The sequence below is a fragment of the Camponotus vicinus genome, unplaced genomic scaffold (assembly GCF_025532165.1).
Source record: "Camponotus vicinus isolate PSW18456_S1 unplaced genomic scaffold, iyCamVici1.0 SCAF_4, whole genome shotgun sequence".
NCBI lineage: Eukaryota > Metazoa > Arthropoda > Insecta > Hymenoptera > Formicidae > Camponotus > Camponotus vicinus.
The window spans coordinates 10,202,577-10,224,499 of NW_028141976.1; the positions used below are offsets into that span (position 1 = coordinate 10,202,577).

A 21,923-nucleotide genomic window follows, 5' to 3' on the forward strand; every position below is an offset into this window, starting at 1 on the left:
AACTGCAAAAAGTTATCCTTTATATATACACAAGTCACTTTTTTATTTCAGTAAAATTTTGTGTCGCTATTTCGTTCTATGAAAACGACATCAGAATTGTTAACAGATGTGTAGAAAGAGAAAATGTGAGATTATTAAGCTATATTAATAAGATATTCATGTCGTTGAAATTATTACAATTGTGTGCATACTTAAACATACGTATATATAAAGTATCATCCATATCAATCTTTGAATTGTTGATAAAGTTCTGAATTTTTTCGTAACTGCTTATATAATTACAATCGAGAAATTACAACGGAAATATTGTAAAAATATAACAATTTCAAGCATTTCGTAGAGTAATTGATACAGTGCATTACGAATTATCGCCACATACGTCACTAAAAATTTATCTGTTCGTATAAAAAAGTGAGATTTACACGTTTCTTCGATGTAACATTCAAGAATTATTCTTACACTCTTGAGCAATATTTTAGCCGTCAGAATACGCATAGATCGATATATTATATATTTTTTTTTTTTAATAATCGCTCTCTATAATGTATACAAATTATTTTTCTAAGCATTTTGCGTGTCACAAATCTAAAATAAATACATATGATGTTATCTTAAAATTAAAATTGCTAAAGTAATTTTCTTTGACGATAGATTTGCTTAAATGTATTGCCGATAATATCGGCGATAAATAAAAACGTAATTCAAGCAACAATTTTCATTTCACGTTCAATTCACATTTAAGCAACAATATTCTTTCAATCTATTTATAAATTCGGAACATTATATCATTACTGTTCTTACATATGTACGTCATGTAAAAAAGATACGTTTCAATTACGTTCTTATTTCTTCTTAATCGACATGCAATTGATAAATTTACGACAAATTTTTTGCGATGACGTGCGCGCAGATTGCTTATTGTATAAATAAATTAGACTTAATCTTATAAGTATTTTTGTGTACATATATGGTATATGCTTCATACAATCGCATGCACTGGCTTTATGTATTTTGCTTGCCGCATATCGATAATCTGTAACATAATTAGCAGATTAATTAAAGGCTGCAGGTTCGACTTTATTTATTCGAACGTGAAAAATTGTTTCGTCGCTTTTCTTACATGGATATATTTATATTTCATTGCGCAAACACATGTGAAATGAATCGATATTTCAAGGAATAATCGATTTTTCTCATCTTTATTTTGCTACAAAAAAATGTAGCATATTTTACTTATATTCAAATATATTTGTTAAATTTATATGGACATATACACACACATACACAGCTCTTTCGAATAAATATAATTTATGTGTAATTTATGCGTATACTTTTGAAAAACTGCGCAATCTGTGCATTATACACTGTGCTAAAATTTATGTTATAGCTCCTAAGTCGAAGAATTAGAGATCTCCGAACTGCCTGTTAGACTTTATGTAAATTTCCTGATAATATTTCGGCATTAAATAGAATTAGGAAGTTTCAGCGTTTGAATATATACGACTACTTCAATAAGCTTCCTCAGTTTATGTCTACATAATAAGAAATTAGCATAATGTGTCGTAAATGACACGAGTCATCAACTATAATAAATGCGTGTTTTGTTCGCAACAAAATTCGGATGAAAGTTAACTCGACGAGTCTCGTTCTTACTCTAATCAACGCACAATCAAAATGCGTATCTCGATTTCCGAGTCCGAGTTTCTCTCTTGAAACGTAATTTTTGGCAAAAAAATAACTTGTACAGGTTTGATGTGAGGTTGCTCTATTTGGTGGAAAATAACGCTCCAGTTAATTACTGCATCGTCTTTTTGCGGAGTCTTTTTTCTTAACTTGACTCGGAAAAACAAACCCGGCGATCGAACAGCGAAAAAACACATCGCGAGCCGCTCCTCTTCTCCATCGATCTAATGGACGTTTTTTAACTGATTGATGTGGATAAATAATGAAGCCTGCGGGCTACCGCGAGCTATTCCGTTATGTAAATTCGTCGGGCTGTGTAAAATAATTGAAACGCGCCAAACCGTACCGGAGGTATTGTATCCATGCGCGTGATCGGTCGCGCGCGAATATCCGCCTGGATCTAAATTAGAAATTTACGAAGGCAATGGCGCGGATAATTAGCACACATATATGGCAAACAGTACATATTACAGGCATTTTAATTAGCCCACGCATTACCGAAGACACTTCTCCGTCGCGACTGTTAACGCGACAGAGAGAAAATAGAGAAACCAAAGAAAGAAAGAAAAAGAGAGGAGAGGATTTTTTTCGTCTAGCGATGTAAATAACTCTCTTTTTTGCAACTGACTAATTAGCGAACAGTTCTATTGCCCGTGCAAAGACAGAAGGCGATCGCGATAATTAAGAGCGAAATTATGAGAATCGTGAAAGATATGCGACGCATAAGCAGAATATATTGCACAATTCTTTATTTTTTACCTGATAATTTTAGTTAAGTCGTGCCGGCGAATTTTTTCCTGATTTTTTTGTAAAATATATCGATAGGATTCTTTAAAAATCAGAGTTCGAAATAATTTAAAATAATTTTTCAATAAGTTCGAATTTTGTAGATATTTGATTCAAGGTACTCTCTAAAAGTGAATCAGTGTATTATCACTGATTTACAGTGCTGTACTTATAACTGCTGTAATCAGTGACTATTTACTGTTTTTCAGTGATAATACACTGATTCACTTTTAGAGAGTACGTTTTCTTTTGTGTAGTATTCAAATTTCAGAATCAAAGTTATAATTTCAGCTTTTGCTTAAAATTTTTCGATTCAGCTATATTTGCGAGGCAATCATACGTTATTAAAATACTATCGAATGGGTTTACGTGATTATACGTTACATATCTACATGGTTTTGATTTTAAGCCGTAGGCAATACAAAACTGCGCTTTGTGTAAAATTGGTCATTGTAGTTGATCATAATGGCTTTCAACGGTTGTATTAAGCGCGACACAATGGAAATTTACTACAAAGCGTAAATCTACAGTTACAAAGGCTTTCATTAATTTAACGTATATAAAACGCGCGACGATTTCTACGAATCAGCTCCGTTAGAGACGCCAGTGTTCCTTCATAATGCATGTAAACATAGATTTATCCAATGTACAATAACTGACTAAAACACTTTTTAGTCGTCATATTTTTTTTGCGTAAAGCGTGTGCATATGCGTGTAAAAGGACATTTTATTTGTTTTACAGTAAAATTTTTATCTCGATTTTAAAAAACAATATATGCATTGAATAAATATATGCATGATTTTAATATATGTATACAGAAAGATAAAAATTCTTAAAAATTACATCTATTTACGTATCTTTTTAGATCGTAATTTTATTGATTAAAAAAAGAGAAATTTATTCCTCTCTGTATATCTTATTCATCTCACACACATTTTTATTTAAAAAACTACTAAATTAAGAAAACTACTAAATTACTTTAGGATTAATAAAGCAATATGAAAAATATAGGCTCTATGTAATAGTATTTTAAACATCATTTTTGGAATTTTTCTCTTTCATCAAAATTTATAATAATAAAAAAGTAACGAAGAATCAGAGCATGACATTTAAAAATTAATCGATTTTCCAGAGATTTCAGTTAAATCTATTTCATATTTAAAGTGAGAAATGTAATTGTACATTTAAAAAAAAATTAAATTATATATTTAATATTTGGTAAAATTAAAATATTTGGAATTTTGGAAGATTTCATAATTAATTGATGCTTCCGAAAAAATATAATTATTTTTTTACTTTCTTTCTTTTTGAACTATATTCTAATGTCATAATATATCTTTGAATTATGTCAGTATTTATTCTGAAGGTATGTTTTATTATAATAAAATCAAAATATGTGTTCAATTATGTATATCTAATATGTATTATAAGTATATACCTATTTGCAGCAACGATCCCCTAGCGAATCCCGCGCATCGCGGGACGATCTCACGTCCTGTTCCTCGTGATGCAAGGTGCGCAAATGTACGCAAGGATGATGCCACCGCCGAAAACCAGGACGATCATAGCCAAGGTCGTCCATGTGGCCGATCTCGAGATGACGCGATTTTTAGCTATCAATCTCTTTATCGCCGACAATTCGGCAACCTCCTCGGTCGTCAGACCCCATCTTCTGGCCTTGGCAATCAGGGATCTCGGACGACGCGACGCCTTCTCGCAGGACTTCTTAGACGTCCGCCTGGATAAACTGTTCTCTAAACAGTTCACGAAGTGTCCCATAATATTGCCACGTGTCTCATTCTTAAGTTAATTCAAGCGTCGCGACAAGTTCCGGACATCGAAACGAAGAGCGCCAAAAAGTTTGGAACCATGATGTGAACAAATTCTATCTATTGCCAAATGCCAGATCATGATCTGCGCCGTTTTTAAGTCGAGAGAGATACTTTTCAAAGTTTGAACAGTTCTCTCGATACAATCCCGTTCCGAGTTCCTTCTGACGAATCAGCATTGTCACATTCCTATGACGATTGCTGGTATCATTCTCTTTCCAGTCGGACTCGCTAATCATTATGGAAATTTTTGTAGCTTTATCTTCAACAACATATTTTGATCATGCAATTTTCTTGGCAATTGCATTCGTCATTTTTTAAATCAGATCGTTGCTTTTGCAAGTACAAAACGTTTTTATGAAAATGCATTTAGCATCTGGCGTGGTCTTCGTTGTCTAATGATAAATGGTTTGAATTCTTTGACAAGGAACAACGCAGCCCAAATAATCATCTAAAATTACGGAGATCAATCATTGCGGTATCTAAAAGTAAAGGGCGAAATGTTAACTTTATTTACTCACTTTTATATAAAAGACCATTCAATCGAGATTTAATTGTAACAAGCAATATCAAATGCTAAACATACGCAATGTTTCCCTCCTTTATAGAATCTCAAATAAATATAAACAAAAGTTCTGTCAAATAATTAAATTATTGGAACTGCAAATGTCATAATGTGAAATGAAATGATATAATTATATAATTAAATTATTATTTGCAATTGCATAAAAATTTCTACATTGAAAACAGTTTTGCATATAATGCTATTCACGTTGTTGTATCCGGAGAGACGAGTTCTTCCGTGTCTTTTTATCTCGCATTGCGCAATTGAATAACACAGCCATTAATTTGCACGTCGATTCGAGCCGATCGGCATGTCGATGAAACAGTCGGGATCGCTTTTAATTCTCTTTCGCACGACCGAGGAAATTGTAATTGCCCGACTCTATGAATAATGCAGCACGAATTCGAGAGAGAAGCGAATCGGGCTTCCCTCGACTTCCGCAAAAGAAAGGCGAGCCCGGGTGAAAAGTTTCCGTTCTGCGGAGGCCCGCAAAAATAAATTAAGTTTCGCTTTTAAAGTCGGTCGCAGGATTACATCATCGTTCTTAGTCGTGTGAAATAAACCGCGCATTACGTTTTTTTCCATCGCACGTTTAGGCCAATCTTAAATTATGCCTATTTTGCATGAAAAAACACCGACAAGACGCTCGAAAATTTACAACAAAGCGAATTTGTCTGTCGCGAATGTTACGTTTGGCAAATATTCATTTCTCGTTCTTGCTGACGTACGAGAAAAGTTCTCCCATGCCCGTAAATTTTTCTCGCTTGACGTTAACCTGGACTCCTTGGAACCTACGCGTATTACTTGTGTTAAACGTGTTGTGCGAAAACAGTAAAAATAGATAATTACATGATCATTATTTATCATGTACGTTTAGTTGAGCGAGTAAGAAGATATTATAATTTTCTTGATCATTTTTTACTCATTGATTAATCTTTTTTGACGAATAATAAAATTAAAATGTAAGAAATAATTTGAGTAGACCATTTTTCCTTGACATTCGAATTTATAAAACTCGTAATAAGAAGTACATCGACTATTATTTTACCATTCATAATTCAAAGAATTCTCGTTATAGTTTTGTTTGCAATAAAAACGAATTGAAATTCAAATACATTTATAATTTTAATTGAAAATTTCGTTAACTTCTCATCGTTTAGAATAGGCTGTGTTTTTTTAAATATCTTTTTAATATATATATTCGCGTAAAAGGGATTTTTAATTTTCGCAATTTAAATTTTCAACTCCTTTTTCGGTAATATTTTTAAAGAGCGATTTTTTTCGCATTTTCTCCCAAGAAATGCATCGATTATCTCGCATAGCACATACGATGACGATTAAGAAGAATCAAAAATGTAATAAAAATCGTTTTGTTGCAGATTTCGCCAGCTCCCATGATAAGATTCTATTCGGACCATTATGCTTCGGAGAAGCTAATTAAGTGCAAATCCACGCTAATAAATGAATGACTTGAGTTTTGCGACAAAGTCTATTTATATGTCTATTTTATCGTTTGTTTAAGCTCATTTTATATGGTCTGGAAATAATACTATTTAATGTTGCGCGAGGGCTTATCGCGGTTCCGCTCTCGACACTCGGATTATTAATAAACTTTCAGCTTCCGTTTTTTGGTTCATACCAAGTTACTTGTATTATAAATTGTACATTCTAATTTGGAATTATCATTTTACATGTATAAAAGAGTTGTTTTTTGTGTCACTTACAAAAGTTAAGCCTGATAAAGCCGTAATGCATTTCGGAATTATTTTATTTATAAATTTAAACGATGAAAAATTATTAGACATGATTGAAAAAGCGTGTGGAATTATATTTTATATTATATATCTCGAATTCTTTTCTTCAGTTTCATTTTCAATTATATTTTATATCACATGCAGAGTATTACGAATAAATTTGAAAAATGTCCGAATTCATTTAAAGCGCGCATTTATTTTTAATACTTTTCATAAAAAAGAAATTTATAGATATTATAAAATATATTACTCCATTATTATTATTCATAGCAATTTTATTATTATTCATAGCAATTTTAGCACATTATGTTATTGCAATGCTTAAATTTTCAGATTTATATCTCCCTTTTAAAAGTATATAATTTAGAAACCTTATAATTAATCTCATTTAATTAATTGTGATGTTTTTTGGAAAGATATTAGTTATTCTTTCGATGGTTATTCTCACGAAACTTTTTCCTCACGGTTTTAACGATGTATCCAATAAAAGGTTCGTTCAACTCAATTATTAATTGTGCCAGCTAATCTCGTTGCGGTTACATTATGTAGAATGTTTACCAAGGCTCTCGAGAAGAATACTGCGAAATAAAGCTATTGCGAGAACTTTTTCGATAACTATGTTAATCAGAAATATATCTAAATTAATTCTTTTCTCGTCTTCCGCAAAATTAAATTAATCTTTCATATGCAAAAAAATAATAAAAGCTCGCAAAAAAGTTATATAAAAATTATATATTTCTAATTATATTTTATTGACATAATTAAAGCCAACTTAATTTTCTACTTGAAAGTAGCAAATAAATTTGTTGTAATTTATTAAACAAATCTAACGTAAAGTACAGAAAATTATTTATAATTGAAGATAAGTGTTAAAAAGAGATTATTTCGAAAAATTTCTTATATTAAATCTTATTTTGCAATCTTTGCATAATTATAACCAAGAATATTTTAATATTTTTAAATGATTATATATTTTTGAATAACAATCATACTTGTGTATCATTTTGAATAACAATCATACTTGAGTATTATTTCGTGTTGTTTCATATATGCTTTTTGACGGATCGCTTGTCATAAAAAATCTCATTTTAAGAAAAAATTAATAAACTTGTAATGTATAGCATACCTCTCTCTCTTTTACACTTATAACAATCTATTGCCAGCGATTGTCACTGACAATTGCACTTGTCATGGATATAAAGTCAACATCAATCAGCACATAATTTTCAACATACAATCTATTCATTTGTCATTTTGTCGTACACTAATGAGAAAAATTTACTTCAATCGCATTGATTGTTAAAACGTTCAATTATCGAACAGGTAATTAATCGAGAGATGAGCTAAATGAAATATATCTTTGGAAAGAAAAGATACTTTCAGCAAAAATTCTTTTACCCATTTTTATTTCCGACTATAAAATTGCGTTTGCGTATCAATTAGTTAACATTTCGGCTCTATTGCTCTTCAATCCTTTTATTATATCTTATATCTTTTAATATTCACGAATGTCGAAAGCACGTTTGCGATTCAGTAGCCACGTGACACGAGTTTTCACGTGCGGACACCGTATGCCGCGTCCTCGACGGACGTCGCGGCGCTTACTGCCGTGGCGTCGAATATCCGCGACCCTTTATGCGGCAATACCAACCACCCCCGGTCACCCGAAGCACCCTTCCCCCCGATCCTCCTCATCCAACGGCGGCGACGCGGTGCGAACCGCTATCGAGACTGTACGTGGAACGATCTTAACGCGGTTACGTTTACAGAGCGCGATATCATGTGTTGGCACAGCCAAAATTAAGATCGATATTAACTCTTTGATCCATCTTTGCTACGCTGCGCGACGATTCATCGACTTACGAACTTGGGATATACGTGAGATATTAGAGTTTTTATTTTTCACTTTTGCACAACGCCAATTTACGGCAAATATATTCTTTTAATTCTCTGTAATTTTTTGACATTTTGTTTAATTTTATTTTTTTATAAAGAAACAATATATATATTTAACTCCGTAAAATATACTTTGCAGATTGTGAAGATTTGTGATATATTTTTTTAAATATATATATAATATATAATTATTATATACAAATTACATATAACAAAATGAGAAATGTATTGATAATATTTAAATTTACATATATATTTGAATTTATTATCCCCGCTATTTTTAATTCCTCTTAAGAACCCTTATTACATCAAAAGGGGAATATAATGAAATGACAACGCAAAACTAATTGCATCGTGAATTATTATTTAGAGCGAAATAATTACACAGTACGTATTTGTACACCGGACTGTTCAGTCACTCAATACAATTTTAACGAGATTCTATCGAGTTCGTATCGATCTGTCGCATTCGCAATATCATTAATGGTGGTCGGCGAAATTGTATGGAATTACTGTGCATCATCACCGTGATTATTTTGTTTCTCCAACCAATTTTCCCTTCTCCCGGGGATATAATCTTGCGTTCTCAATGTGCATCTCTGTGTGCAAGACCCGTATTAATCAAACAAAATTGTATCACACTATGCGATTGTAACAAGCGCGCATCGCTCGTTATTAATCAGCCGCTCATACGTAATTATTTGCCCGCAGCACTCAAGATGAATCTGCTGCGAATAATAATAAATATATAAATATATCATGAGAGACGACGTATCTTGAGATTTCTATAAAATCTGCAACGTTAACAATGTTGAAAAGATCGATTAATTCTACACAGTGACAATATTAATAAATATTAATTAATCTCGACTTGAGAGAATCGTTTATTCGCGCGATATCTCTTGAAATTTCACTGTTCGCTTTATTTTTTCAATCATCTTTAGACCAATAAAAATTTTTCCTCGCGAATTAAAAACTAAAATAATCATTTGGTGCTTTTTTTCTAGAGAGTTTATTCGCGCGCATTATTTGGTGTCCATTTTTCCTTCCAGAAAACCGATTTTTCATATTCTTTCATTCGATTAGAATTAATATATTCGTAGGAAAAAATATCTCCCTCGAAAATCCTGTTGTTCTTAGGATCTAGAGCTATCAAGTTCTTTCTAGATTCTCTATTCCTGTTTTTCTCTTTCGTTACATCTTCCCTCTCATTTGCATCTTATAAAGTAGGATATTTAGTAATTTTTCGCATATTTTTTATGGATATTTATAATATTTTCGAAATATTTATTACAATTTTGAAAGAATATTGAAGGTAGAGAAGAGCTTCAGAAGATACGATATTCAAAAAAGTGTCAAAAATTCTATTACATACATATATGTAAGGATAGGAAACTAAAAATATTTCTACCCAAAGCTATATAAAAAAATCTTTTTTTTTAATTATTTTTCATATATATAATATATAAATATATCATGACGACGTATCTTGAGATTTCTATAAGAGCTGCAACGTTAACAATGTTGAAAATATCGATTAATTTTACACAGTGACAATATTAATAAATATTAATTAATCTCGACTTGAGAGAATCATTTATTCGCGCGGTGTCTCTTGAAATTTCACTGTTCGCTTTATTTTTTCAGTCATTTTTAGACCAATAAAAATTTTTCCTCGCGAAATAAAAACTAAAACAGTCATTTGATGTTTTTTTCTAGAGAGTTTATTCGCGCACATTATTTGGTGTCCATTTTTCCTTCCAGAAAACCGATTTTTCATATTCTTTCATTCGATTGGAATTAATATATCCGTAGGAAAAAATATCTCCCTCGAAAATCCTGTTGTTCTTCGGGTCTAGAGCTATCAAGTTCTTTCTCTAGATTCTCTATTCCTGATTTTCTCTTTCGTTACATCTTCCCTCTCATTTGCATCTTATTTGACGCGCGTGCAGCAAGTACGCCTTTAAGCACCTTAAAACGGGCATGCATCCCCTGTACCTTCCAGCGGCTATTATCTGCATTTTATGGTTATATTGCAGGTAGAAGTGCCGCTCGGGCAGAAGCCCCCTCCTCATGACAACGGTCTGCTCGCATTATATACAGAAATGCGAGACCGTCGTACAATCTCGTGAAGAAGACGCTTTCTCATTCGCGAATCGTGCGCTCGTTCCGTGAGAGCGATCCTAGCGATGGCAGCACGCGATTTTTACCGGTTTTTACGACAGCTTTCGTCTCGCCGCGATTCCTTTATCGACTTGTACGTTTGGAAGCACCACCGAATGGCGGACAAAAGATTCAACCCTTTGAGGACGGTTTTTCTTTTCTTCTGAAAAATCGAGCTCTTACAAAATTCATAAAAAATATTTTTATTCGAATGAAAACACGCTTTTGATTAAAAATGAATTAAAGTATCTATGATTTTCTTGAAGCAATCAGTTACACCAAAACATTACATATTCATATAGTAGTTAGCACTAAGCCGGTTCTAACGCAGGGATCTCAGGGGAGGTGAGGGGCGAGGGGATCTCAGCGGTGCGGGGGAATGACGTCACGCAGGATGGAGGGGGATGACGTCACGCGGGTTCTAACTCAGGTCCTATCAGGGATGACGTCACGCGGGACGGAGGGAATTTCGGTGGCGCGGGGGCTGCGGGGCGGGGGACGCACGTATAAACAAAAATGGCGGTATTCCTATGAAGAAGATTTTGGGTCTCTCTCTATTCCTCTCTCTCTCTCTCGCTCTCTCTCTTTATCCCTTTATATTTCTATCCCTCTCTATCCCTCTATCCCTCTATCTATCTCTTTATCCCTTTTATCTCTCTTTCTCTCTGTATTATCGCAAGTATAAAATATTAGTCATAAACTTATATTTTGAGATATTTCGGGGTCCGACGTTTTCGAGCAATCTGTGAATCATAGCGAGATAACAACACATTTTTGAGATATTATACAATATTACCAGTTAACAAACAATATAAATAGAAGTATTCTTTGAAGGATTGGGTGGATGGAAATGCGTGCGAAGAAATTACGTCATGATTTTGTTACAATTAAAAAAATATATATAATTTATTTAAATGTGTGTGTTTAATAAAAAGTATACAATATAAAAAATAATAATAATAATATATAAAATAGACCGTCGGGCTATGTTGGGGAAGCCGTTTCTGAAAATAGAAGAAAACATACGCATTTCATTAGTTTAAATTATTTTAATAATTTATTTTAAAATACTTTTGATATATAATAAATTAAGATACTTACAATGTTATCCATCATCTATTTTAATTTGTGCAAATAGGGCACATGTCGCAGGGCAATATTTGATTCAAACATTTTCTACATCCTTTGCATGACATATTTTCCAAATGAACATAAGCTATGGTTCTATGTTCTCGAACAGAACTAGTTTTTTCAAACTGATGCGGATCTTCTAGAAAGCATTCGGTACAAAATTTTGATCCATTTTCCATGTAGTAATAGGAAATGCAACATATCTTTGTTGCTTCGTTGTATGTTATTATTTCAGGTATGCTTAAATCTCGCTGTTTCTTTTGTAACCGTTCATCAAGAATATCGACACTATTGTCACTATCATAATCACTGTCCTTCGCCAAGGGTTCTATATCAGATCCATCATCTTCCATCTCTCTCCTCTCTCTCTCCTCTCTCTCTATCTCCATCCTCTCCGCCACAACTGGATCCATCCAATAATCGTAATCATCATCCGTATCGTCGTCGATGATAATTACGTTTTCTTCAGCCACCGTATCATCGTCGATGATAATTACGTTTTCTTCAGCCATTGCACAAGACTACCGAAACACAGAAGAGCAACGAAAGAAATGATACTCTAGTGCAGCAGACCACCGAAACACAGAAGAGCAACGAAAGAAATGATACTCTAGTGCAGCAGAGTCCTCTTCATTATATTTTTTTAACATACACAATATAAATAGAAGTATTCTTTGAAGGATTGGGCGGATGGAAATACGTAGATAACAACACATTTTTGAGATATTTCGGGGTCCGACGTTTTCGAGCAATCTGTGAATCATAGCGAGATAACAACACATTTTTGAGATATTTCGGGGTCCGACGTTTTCGAGCAATCTGTGAATCATAGCGAGATAACAACACATTTTCAACCCTAGGTTCAGTTACAAAAATTTTTTCTTTTGTGCCTCCAACAATCTCTGAAAATGTGTTGGTTGAATATAAGAAGGATCGAAGCGCATCAGATCATAGTACGTGATTTGAAAGCGCATCGACACGTCGGTATAGCAAAAGTATAGTCAAAAAGTATAGTGTTCTGTCAGAAAGTATAGTGTTCTATCAGAAAGTGTGATAATATATATATATTGTGTGATTATATATATATATATATATATATATATATATATATATATATATATATACAGGGTGAGCCATTTTAATTAACGCACGCAATTATTTCGGAAACAAAGCATTTTAGAGAAAAACGTTTTGGACAAAAGTTGTATGGTTTCGAGGGGGCCATAAGATGGTATCATTGGTTTGACCTTGAAGAGTCATTTGAAGGTTACGTGAAGGTCACTTCAATTTTTTTAAATGGAACACCCTATATATTTTTGCACATTCTTGTAGCTTATCTCGAGAGCTTTCCAAAACACTATAATTAAGTACCTTTTCGTTAAGTACTTTTTGAGTTATGAGGCTTGAAATAATTTCTTAATTTTACATAAACCGTAAAATATGTTGTAAAATATTCATTTTTCGATTATCTTACCTTAATACTTTTATGTACAAAATAATGAGAGGAATCAATTGGTGTAAAGAAAACATATAGTTGTTTTGAAGAAAAAATATGCAATTGTTAATTGCAAATTACATATTTTTTCTTCAAAACAACTATGTGTTTTCTTTAGACCAATTGATTCCTCTCATTATTTTGTACATAAAAGTATTAAGGTAAGATAATCGAAAAATGAATATTTTACAACATATTTTACGGTTTATGTAAAATTAAGAAATTATTTCAAGCCTCATAACTCAAAAAGTACTTAACGAAAAGGTACTTAATTATAGTGTTTTGGAAAGCTATCGAGATAAGCTACAAGAATGTGTAAAAATATATAGGGTGTTCCATTTAAAAAAATTGAAGTGACCTTCACGTGACCTTCAAATGACTCTTCAAGGTCAAACCAATGATACCATCTTATGGCCCCCTCGAAACCATACAACTTTTGTCTAAAACATTTTTCTCTATCTTGCTTATTTTTCGAGTTATTTGGCTGCCTAAGTTAAAATGGGTCACCCTGTATATCTTATATGAAAAAATTAAAAAAAATGATTATTTATATATTACTGCTTTAATCCCTAAATGATAATATAATTTATCTATTTCGTATAAAATTTTACATAAAAATTTTATTTGTAATTTATACTTGCATATTGCACTTTACATTTTAAATAGGTAATGAACGGATTATTTTCGTTTATTCGCCGGACATCTACTTGTCCGACTTATAAAATCAATTTAATATCTGAAACTCGTGCATTGAGATCAGAAGTTAAATTGAACAGTATATTTTTAATCTTATTTGTTACTCTTTGCAAACTTTCTGTAATTCTCGTAACTAAAACTTAAATACGAGAAAGATAATGCATCGCATGTCGCATAGCGGTAAACGAACGAACTAACACATCTTTGCCTGTTCGCGCGAAACTTTGATATCCAAGATCGGGCATTTTGTGGACGTCCAAATATTGGCCGTTAACGGATGTCTCGAATCGGATGTACGATGAATGGTCATTTCATCGCATTGTCCATGGACGTGCGGACGTAAAATGGACATAAAATGAATGTCCATAGAATGTCCTGTACTGTCTGGGACATATCTCTGGCAGCAATCATTTTTTCTTCTTTCAAACAGTTCTTTCAAGATTTGCTAGAGAAATTTTTATAATTTGCTAGACTAGAAATACTTGTGAGACGCAAATGGTTGGGAAATCCGAACTTGACTCTGTTGCTTTCCGGGCAACTGCTCTATGTTTTTACACTGAGAAAAATTCTTTGATTGTATCAACAAGACGTATCTGATAGAAGGCATTTTGGTAAACCAAGCACAATTTCTAGTTATCATAATAAGACTTGATTTTTTATAACTAGAATGTTTAATAGACTTTACTACAAGGATTTGATTATTTTCTAGTTGGATTTATATAACTTCTTGTTATATTAATTAAACATGAACACAGTGATGCTATTTTTTTGTAAATTTAGTATCATTACCAAGAAAATTTGGTAAATTTAACAGGAAGAAATTAATCATACTCATCTGATAATTCCTAAAGGAATTCTTCGTCCATTTTCCAACAGACATACTGATTGAATCTATTAGATTCCAGATCTATTAGACTCCAGATTTCTAATTAATGCAACCAGATTTTTTTCTCAGTGTACATATATTCGTCGCGTCCCCTTCCCAAGAAAATTTTCATAATTTATATTTTGTGCAATATCGTTATATTCTTTCGTAAAATTGTTTACTCTTCATAATAATATTTGAATACATATTTTTCTCGACTGAAACAAACCTAGCATTTTTGGGTATTACATACGTATACGTACGTATACGTACGTATATATGTATATATTACGCAACTGTACACGGTAGAAAATCCCTGCTCGCGTACGCGGGCCATTTGATATGCGATATACAAATGCGAAATGGCACAATAGAGGTAATTGTGACGCTGCTGACAAATGGCACCCGCGCGAGTCGGCGCACATGAGTCGTGGCGGCCCGCGCCGACACGAGAGATATCGTCGGGGGTTGTCAAACGCCCACAGGAAAAGCGGGGCACGCGCTTTTGCCATTTCGCGCCGCGAAATGGAAGAGCAAACGCTATAATGGGGTGGCAACGAGTCCCAGGAGCATCGTTTCTTCCGCTCCCTCGCTCGCGTCTTCCGTCTCTTTCTCTCTCTCCCTCTCTCTTTCTCCTTCTTTTTCCCTTTCTTCTCTGTCTCGTAGCAGTTGTCTCTTTCTCTTGCTCCCTCTCTTTCTCTTCCATCACGCTCGTTCGCATTTTATACTCGAGAAAAATAGCTCGGCTGGATTGCGAGTCTACTCGTTCAAAGACAAACTATGACGAACCAATGTCAAATCGGCCAAGACACCGTTTGAAAAATTTTCCCCAATACTGTTGAATGTGCATAAAATATATTAATTCAAAAATAATTAAACGTACAATATAATACATATATTTTTGCTTCTCAAGATGTGAGGAAGAGTACAACTGACGTACATATTTTGCGGTTGCAACCGCGTTATTGAGAACATTCTGGTGCAGTCGCGTTCAACGCGTCATCATCGGGATCCGGGTAATCATAGGTGCCAGTCCCGATATCGGTGAGATGAAAAACGCCGACGGTAATCCTTCCTGACTGACTCACACGCTTGCATGCGGCCCGTGCGTGCAACGAAAAATCCCGACCCGACACTCGCCACCCTTCAAACAAGAGCCCATACAATCCGCAAACTATCTGAGGGTTGTCGCAGCGAACAGTCTCTTCAGAATGTAAAAAGTTGGAACTTCGAGTCGTGCAGAGTTGTCCCGTTAACCGTGTGAAAAAGTTTTCCAGAAACTAGAAACGACGATTTTTTCCAAGTCACCTTCTTCGCAGATGTATTAAGAGGGCGAATCGTTCATCTTCGATGTTAAATCGTTTTTATTTTCCCAGTTTTTATTCTTTTTATATTTTATAAAATTTGTCATAAATTAAAAATATTATATTTAAATATTATAAATGTATTTTATAATTTAAATATTATATGTATATGTGTTATATTATAAAATTTAAATATTCTATATTTTATTAAATGTTATATTTTTTTCCAAAAAATTCGATATCTTCACACCCATTTGCCTATCTGCTATAATAGAATTTCTATTGTACCACATACACAACAAATCTTCATCCATTCCGAACGCTTCATATAATAACATTTCAAATTCAAAAACGGCAGTCGCCTGTGCCTTATCATACTTACTCATATCGTTTTCAATTTGAGCAGATTTGAGTTTTCCATCTTCGATAACGCATTCATATCAAATCTCTTGTTCACTTCCATCTCAAATTCCTCATTCAATCGTCTTGTCATAATCATCAACATCGGTTTCAATACAGAAAACAATCGATCACATAACAAATCACTCATAATCGGGCAAAATACCGTATTTATATTCTTTGGTAAATATCCAATAGTCTGCATATTCGCATATTTGCATCGCATCCACCTCCAATGCAGACTTAACCGTTGGTTTTATCATAAATGAAAGTAGATTTGATCTTTGATAACACAAAGGCATATCATCATATGCTGACTTTCGCACACTCGGCAGTTGTTTTGCCAACTGTTCATTAACAAGATCAGGAGGGATAGATACTTTATCTCTTCACAAAATTTTTCAAACTCATCTATCTTCAAAATACAAAATTCTAAAATTATCAAACAATTTACATCCCAAAACAACAGGTAAAATATTCTCATTGATCAGTACCGGCGCATTCAAATTACGTTTCGCCTAATATTGTTTCTCTTTACGACATTTGTCGATTCTTCGCCATAATCGTATTCAATCTCGATTTCAATTTGTCAAATTTTTTGTACTTCAAAGTGTATCTTACTAAAATCCAAATTTATGTGATCTACATTCACATAAATGTTAGAATATTCTACAATCTTCTCTCGTCCATATATTTCAATAACGTTCATATATTAACAATATCAGACATTCAATCATCATATCATTGTTACAAACATCCAATATCACTATCAAACTTCACATCCATTTTACACACATTCAAATCAAAATTTTCTTTAATAATAACAGGTCTCGTTGATATACAGGGTGGGCCATTTTAATCTATGCACCCAAATTTCTTTGTACCTAAGACAGATACGGAAAAATGATTCAGACAAAAGTTTTATGGTTTCGAGGGGGCCATAAGATGGTATCATTGGTTTGACCTTGAAGAGTTATTTGAAGGTCACATGAAGGTCACCTTTAATTTCTTAAATGGAACCTACTATTTGTCATTGCACATTCTTGTAGCTTATCTCGAGAGCTTTCCAAAACACTATAATTAAGTACTTTTTTGTTAAGTACTTTTTGAGTTATGAGGCTTGAAATAATTTCTTAATTTTACATAAACCGTAAAATATCTTGTAAAATATTCATTTTTCGATTATCTTACCTTAATACTCTTACGTACAAAATAATGAGAGAAATCAATTGGTGTAAAGAAAACACATAGTTGTTTTTAAGAAAAAATATGGAATTGTTAATTGCAAATTACATATTTTTTCTTAAAAACAACTATGTGTTTTCTTTACACCAATTGATTCCTCTCATTATTTTGTACATAAAAGTATTAAGGTAAGATAATCGAAAAATGAATATTTTACAAGATATTTTACGGTTTATGTAAAATTAAGAAATTATTTCAAGCCTCATAACTCAAAAAGTACTTAACAAAAAAGTACTTAATTATAGTGTTTTGGAAAGCTCTCGAGATAAGCTACAAGAATGTGCAATGACAAATAGTAGGTTCCATTTAAGAAATTAAAGGTGACCTTCATGTGACCTTCAAATAACTCTTCAAGGTCAAACCAATGATACCATCTTATGGCCCCCTCGAAACCATAAAACTTTTGTCTGAATCATTTTTCCGTATCTGTCTTAGGTACAAAGAAATTTGGGTGCATAGATTAAAATGGCCCACCCTGTATACGTAATATGCGATAAATTCGACACAATCCCCTCATCCCTCATTCGAAATGCAGGCGTATCTCCATTATCATTTCGTCCATACAATACTCTTTACAATATCCAATAATTCCTATAGGAGTTTGCCAGGTAGCAATGTTAGAGCAGGCAAGAAAACTGACAGAAAAATTTCGCTGCCCGATGACAAAAAAAATAAGGGGATGATATTTATGAAAAAGTATTATTGTAAATAATACAATATTACAAAACAACTTGCAATTATTTGAACAAAAATTAATAGAATTATATTTAAATTGCTTGATTTTTCAACAGCAGACTTTGCCTGCTCTTGCTGCCCCACCCCCCCGCCAGATGGCTATGCGCCTGCATTCCTAACATTCTTTTCATATTCCATCTTTCCAGATCACAAATCGTCGCACGAAACAAACCTAATAATAGCATCTTCTATATCCGAATAATAAACAAATTCTTTCGTGTGTCTACTAGTCACAACAGCATGCTTCATCGATTCATACAATTTCATGGCCTGCAGTAATTCATCCATATTATCGTTCAGCTCTCTCTCTCTCTCTCCCCCTCCCCCCCACCACAATAGTATAATATCTATTCAGTTGGTGAATAATAAAACAATAAACAACTTATCCATAAAATAAAATGAAAAATCCACATTACGCAGCTAAAATAGCTGCTCCATATTCCATTTCTGTAGCTAAATTTCAGTCAGCCTGTAAAATACACAAGTGTCGAGGAATATGGATTATTTATTTATTTATTTATATACGTATCCATAAATGATTAAGTCCGACCCTTATAATAATAACAATAGTATTGTATATTCTTATATTCCTATACAGGGCGATCCTGAAAAACGTTATGTCTGTAAAATGACGTACTCCTGACACCATTCTAAGACAATTTTTCCTTTACCAAAATTTGATTTGAAGCGTAGTTTCTGAATTATTAAAGGAAGTAGTTAACGTATGACGGGTCGAATACAAGAGGCAGGCAAGGGTGGTGCGATTCACCGTCAGACGCGGGTGCTTACACGGGGCGCCTGCTGCGATCAGCTGGTCGCTATACACATACAGACACACATGCGAACACATACATTCTCTCTCTGTCTGTCTCTTTCTCTCTCTCATTCGCTCACTCACCTGTAATTTTTTTTTTTTTTTACAAGAGAGGGGAAAATGCATTTTATGCATACCCACCGGTCGATCCAGTGAGTTATGTGGGACTCGAGTACCAAGTCGAATTACCAACTCCCTACCCACTAAAAACCCCTCTCTTTTCACGAATTTCCTTTGACACACTGTCCCTCTGCCTTCCCGAGATCTGTTTTCACATAACGTCAAAAAATAGTTATCATTACCTTGTTCGATGACTTTTGATGTATTGCTGTAATTGCTTGAAGGAGAAATGAATTTTCCGATAGATCGTACGTTCTCAAATTTAACGTAGATATCACGTTGCAAAAGACAAGAAATCCACACTAAATTATTAACTGAAAGTTTTTCTTCTTTCATGAACTGTATTCTTTTATAAACTTTAACGTAATCACATTTATTTACTCACTCGATGAGACGAGAAATTTACTAATGACTCTATCACTAATCACTATTAATCACTGTCGAATAATAACTGTTGGCGATTAAAAATCACTCGATGAAAGAAACACGCGCGGACACGTTACTACACGACGCGACGACACGACAATGCGACGATAATTACTCGGCGACTGCAAGCAGTTTTTTGTCATGGTAGGTTGCGGTAGGTTAAGGTACTACTGGCGCTATCGAACGCGATCATGTGTTCGATTGAAGAATGCGGTAAACATAATAAACATTTAACATATTAATATTATTATTATCATGAATGTGTGTGATATCCATACATCGTATGATATCTATTTAAAAATTAATTAGATTAAATAAGTGTTTCTAAATATTTATTACTTTTACTATTATCATGTAAAATATTAATATTAAATATTTATTTATCTATTTCACCTATTTATTTTTAACTATTTATTATCAATGACCGATTTTCGATCGAAATAACGTTATTCCCAACAGTAATATACCATTTATTGGAGACTATGTCAGGATTGTATGTGCGATTTGTAATGCTCATCGGCCACCACGGGTTAATGCTACGTCACTAGATGACGATATAATTGCGCAGCGAATGCTAGCCTTAACTAAAAAGCCCAATAATCTCCAGAAAATCATTGAAGATAAACAATGGTCAAGAAAGAAAATAGTTTGAGACAAAATGGAGGCGTCGTCTATTTCAGACTTTCCACGCTTGACTTTGGAAGATCTTCGAAGAATAAAAATAGGGGTCTATCAATTGAGACAAGCGGCATCTTATACGCGAGAGCACATGTCGGACAGCGGAGAGTATATTTTATATATTCACAAAGAAGAATCCGATATTTTGACTGTGAAGTTGCAATCACGGCACACGTCTTCCAAACAATACCAGATCTGGATTCGATATGAAAAAGACAGCTTCGATCCCATTAAAGATTGGTATTGCCAATGTAAGACAGGAGCGCGCACTGTGGGTTGCTGTGCACATATAGCGTCAGTCCTTTGGTACCTAGGATACTATCGACATCTGGAAAACACACCTAATTACACCAGTGATACCTTTCCTGAATATGAAGAGGACGCAGGATGCACATGGTCGGAAACGGATGAATCGGGAGGCGAAGAAAATGTATGAATCGATCGCTATTCGAACTGTGGCTTCTTGCTTTTGAAAAAGACCAAATATTGAAAGAAGTCTTCTTTTTTCCGTGTGAGGCAAGGGGACTCACGTTAAACAAGCACCCCGATGGGAACAATATCTACTACGTCCACGTCGTTGTTCCTGGGTAACGCTAAGAGTAGATGACCACTTCTTCACCAACGATTCTTAAACACATGAACCAAAACAAGCACTACACCAAAATACTCATTGAGGGGAAATGTATTTTTCCATTAACGTATATCTTCTAGTACAAATCCTCCAGAGTATTCGAAACTAAAACTTAATTAATTCGATAAATATTTGAGTTGTCAGAATTATTTTTTACAAGAAAAACCACTTCCCCACCGCATTCGAGTCTAACTCACATTCTATAGAAAACATTGCTGGAAACACTCCCGTTCCACTCTATATTATGCTTTTTTAACCAAAAAAAGATTTTACTCGTTTTTAAAATTGAATTTTTGAAATCTGACAACAGATTCGTAATCAGCGACTCCGAAAACCTCCGAGTAACGAGTTTCAAGCGAATTACTTGACAATTTGAAAATATTTTCCAGAACATATTTTTGACCTTTTTTTAAACAAACCCCTACTAATCTAAGGGTTAATTTGCCCAAAACACCCTCGTTTCACCTAAAATCATTAAAAATATACTTTTTCTTTGTCAGGAAATAGATTTCAATCATTTGGATCAAAATTTCAAGGGGGCGGAATATAGGCCTTAGGGGCCCTCTTCCTTTAACCTACAAGATAAGAATAATGTTAAAAGAATAAGCAGTTCATTTAATAATAGATTAATGATAGATTTTTGTTATAAAAGATACAAAAAATAAATGAATGAATGTAACAAAATAATTTAAACATTATAAAAAGAA

The 21,923-nt window shown here is 33.5% G+C and overlaps 1 long non-coding RNA gene across 1 annotated transcript; it reads right to left on the reverse strand.

Moving 5' to 3' along the window:
• Nucleotides 1–552: 552 nt before the first annotated feature.
• LOC145970537 (uncharacterized) lies at nucleotides 553–8,204 on the reverse strand. The gene is made up of 3 exons (XR_014438527.1): nucleotides 7,745–8,204; nucleotides 3,909–4,781; nucleotides 553–1,033 (listed from the first exon to the last, which is right to left on the reverse strand). It is a non-coding gene; the product is annotated as an uncharacterized LOC145970537 (long non-coding RNA).
• Nucleotides 8,205–21,923: the final 13,719 nt, after the last annotated feature.